Genomic DNA, 4189 nt, shown 5'->3' on the forward strand with positions numbered 1-4189 from the left:
CCAGCTACTCAGGAGGCTGAGGCAGGAGAATCGCTTGAACCCAGGAGGCAGAGGTTGCAGTGAACCGAGATCATGCCACTGCACTCCAGCCTAGCAACAGAGTGAGACTCCATCTAAAAAGAAAAGAAAAAGATAAAGAAGAGAAATTGATTAGAACACAGCCATGCCCATTTGTTGACCTGTGTTTATGACTGATTTTGCACTGCTACAGCAGAGTTGAATTCTTGCAACAGAGACTGCAAGCTAAAAATATTTTCTATCTGGCCGTTTACAGAAAAATGTGCGGACCTCTGGGCTAAGGCAGACAGCCTGGCTGACACCTCAGTGGGATGAGCCGGGTCACATCCACCTATGCATCTGTGGGCGGAGGTTGGCTCCACTGCCGAGGGGAAGGGACATAGGGGCTCCATGCCCATCTGAAGAGTCCAAGTTTTGACTATTTTCAAGCGACTCATGGTTCATGGTAATTTGCAGTTTTGTCGATGCACTGATTTGACTTGGGTGTGCTCTCCCAAGCTGACGAGTGAGAGGGCAGGAGCAGGGCCCTTGGCTGGGGATGAGCCCAGCTGGCTGTCCAGCATGGCTTTGTATTCCCGACTCATTTCCTCATGAGGCCTCTTAGGTAATGATGAACCTGGTAGGTGGATGGGCATTAGCTAAACATGAGTTTTGGATAGCTTGAAGTGCTCAGTGTTGATGTCAGAGGCTCCGAGCCAACAAGGTCATTCATGTGCTTTCTGTGAAAGCAAGAACAAGTCTGTCGTGAAGCGAGTCCGGTTCAGAAGTTACTGACCATGGGAGAGAGAAAACTCCTGTAACAGCTGGAATGGCAGTTTATTGTGGCTTGAAGGCATGTGAGCAGTGAACACAAATACCCCTCATAATGGAATTGTGGATCAGGAGAATTCTAGGACCCTGCAAGTTAAGATATTTACCAGGCTTCCAGAATCCACAGCAAGAACGGAGAGTATGGAAGATGCCCCATCTACAGCCATCATTGCTGTCACTATGCCATCATGGTACCATTCTCCACCAAGCCCAGACTGGGTCTCAGAATCTTTCTGTATCCAGCATTCCAGGCAGCCACTACCAGTGGGCTGGAGCTGGTGTGAACGATGAAACCTATTTTGCCATTCCTATTGGCGTTGGGTTTTGCTATCCAGGAGGCATGCAAGGTCCGGAATGTTCATTCTCTGAGGATATGACACAACTCTGAGGATGCCAGAGTCTCACCTGACTCGGGTAGAACACAAGGAGGTAGATGAATAGTAGTATCGTGTGGCTGGCAGCTTCGCGGGCCATGGGTTTTATAACCAGTCTTAAAGCAAAACACAAAACCACCTCCTTTCTGCCAGTAGGTGGCTCTGCAGGCCGGCACACAGCTGCTGGCAGTAGTCAAATGATTCTACCCACTGATTTACTTTTCTCTCCTTGTGACTTAGTGCGGTGCTGGACTCTCCCCACCGTTAGCTCCAGCCAGCCAAAAACGACTTCAGGTGCTCTGGAAATGTTTGCTAAACACGCCCGAGTGACAGCCAATTGCTCTTGCCGACAATTACTGTGATTGTGTGTATGTGTGCACACATGTAAGTTTGTGCAACAGGATAAAAATCGTACACGTACATGTATTTATGTGGGTGTGTGTAATGGGCCAGATATCTCAGCCAACGACTCTGTGTGTGTGTGTACTCACTATGTGTACAGATGGTTATCTCTGTTAACTGAGTGTCCTAGGACCCACATACTGATGGCCAGTCCTAGAATAGCTGTACCCATTTCCTTCATAACATGGGTATTTGCATATGTGCAGCTTGGGGGCCTTCGAGACCGCCAACATCTGGCCAAGAAAATCTTGGCTCCTAACCCTCTGCCTCCTACTCCTACTCCTGAGCCTTAGGAAGGAAGTGGTAGAATCTGTGTAAGGACAACCCTTTTGACTACACCTGCCTCATCATCTCCATTTGTTTCTTCCCTCCCCCTAACAGTGCCAAGGCCAACATGTCCAGTTGGGCAGATTATGCGCTGCAAAAATCTAGAGGGCGCCATTGGTACTGTGACATGGGTGGTACCTCTTAGGCACCTGCACAACCTGCCAACTGTATACAGATGCCCTGGTCATCTCATGGCCATGGCTAGGAAAGTTGCCTTCCTTCCCCCCACCAGCCCTGCCCAGCCTAGACAAAGATTCCTGCCTCTGCTTGAGTGTTCTAATGTGGCCCAGAAGTGACTTACCATTGACCTTGATTGGGAAGTATCTCCCTGACGGGCCATCCCCTAGAGGCCTTTGGAATTCCATTTATAAAAAGTGAAATGTGTCTGGGAACTTTGCAGTTACTCATCTTTGCAAAGTGAAAGCCTCTGTAAGGCAAACCAACGCTGTGAAGACTGGGGTCACTGACTCCCACACTCCTGGCCTGCGGGTGAATATATGCCTTCATGGCCATCTGCCACGGAATTAGGTAAAGGCCTCAAGGCTAGTCTTGTAGCTAGCTGCCACAAAGAAGCCACCAAGAAAATCACTGAGGTCACCCTAGACTGGATGCCTGGGCCGGGGTCGCAAACCCCAATGCCTACAGGGGCCAGGCAGGAAACATAAATGAGTGGAGAGGATTAAGCCAGGTCTTCAGTGAGAATGGAGAACACTGTGGTCTGCCATGGTTGCTGCCACATGGGAATGTGGCCTGAGATTGCCGGATAGTCCACCCCATTTTTGAAGAGAAGCTGGGAATCTGGTCTTTTAAATGTTGACAACTATTTTGAATTTAGAAAACACCATCCGGGCCAAATAAAACATATTCTGTAGACGAGATCAGGCCCTCAGATCTCCAGTTTGCATCCGCTGGCCCAGGCCCAGAGACTTGGGTTTTTAAGACCCAAGTCACTGAGAGTCTGAGGATGTTCACACTCAGATTCTCACTATTGGATCTTTAAGAGACCTCAGAGATGACCTAGCTCAGCCTTTGCGCGTTCAAAACTGCATATGTACAAAGTTTTTTTTTTGTTTGTTTTTTGTTTTTTTGAGACGGAGTCTTGCTCTGTCACTCAGACTGGAGTGCAGTGGCAAAATCTTGGCTCACTGCAACCTGCGCCTTCTGGGGTCAAGCAATTCTCCTGCCTCAGCTTCCCGAGTAGCTGGGATTACAGGTGCCCGCCACCACGCCCAGCTAATTTTTTGTATTTTTAGTAGAGATGGGGTTTCACCATATTGGCCAGGCTGGTCTCGAACTCCTGACCTCAGGTGATCCGCCAGCCTCTGCCTCCCTAAGTGCTGGGATCACAGGCGTGAGCCACCACACCTGGCCTACAAACTTCTTTATTAAAGTAATAGCACACATGTACTTAACTTCTGGTTTCTACTTGAGAGCATGTCAGTAACCTCCAATATAAAACACGATGAAAAATGAAACTATACGCATAGTGTTGCTTGTATCTACCTGTCAGAAGCCCTTTGCCTTGATAGCATTTGCTGCCTCAGTCTTCCTCATCACCCAACCTCTCCAGGTTGTTTGTTATGATAAACCTAAGTGCCTCCGTAAATGGTTAGAGCATGTGTTTTTTCATCTTTGTGACTCCCCTTGTCTGGGGACAAGACTGCTTGTACTTCTCCCAGCTTTGCCCTCTTTGGCCTGCTAGTAGCACACCCCATCGATCCAGACCTGTCTGGCTCTTTGTAGCATTTACCTGGTCACATGATAAAGGGTGCTGAGTGCTTGTCAGTGTGGGTCCCTGTCACTTCTCATGCATGTCCTATATCTTAATTTTACCACATGTGCTTCTGCTTCTTAAAAGCCATTCAAATAAATGGAGAAGGTTTTAATTAACTTACATTGTCTTGTTTTTTCCCCATAATTGTATTCACAAACTGGCATATGGGACTTCATGAAATGCTAATGGTGATGTGGGTAATGAGCAGGCCTGGGACCCGATTTATCCATTAGAGCTGGGGTCTTTCTGTAGAATCTGTCCCACCACATGAAGACCACTCTGAGGGGAGATTCCGCAATGGACAGCAGCCTGAGACCATCAGAAGGCAAGCTTCCCCCAACAGGGCTCCTCACATGGACTCGGTGTTCCCATCTGGAACCACCAAGGGTGGGGATGGAGTGGGGGAAGAAAAGATAAGACAGGATGTGAGATGAAGGAAGAAGGGGATAACTCAGACTCCAACCCTCATATCATTCTTCTTCCT

Source organism: Colobus angolensis, unplaced genomic scaffold, assembly GCF_000951035.1.
Source record: "Colobus angolensis palliatus isolate OR3802 unplaced genomic scaffold, Cang.pa_1.0 Scaffold4, whole genome shotgun sequence".
NCBI lineage: Eukaryota > Metazoa > Chordata > Mammalia > Primates > Cercopithecidae > Colobus > Colobus angolensis.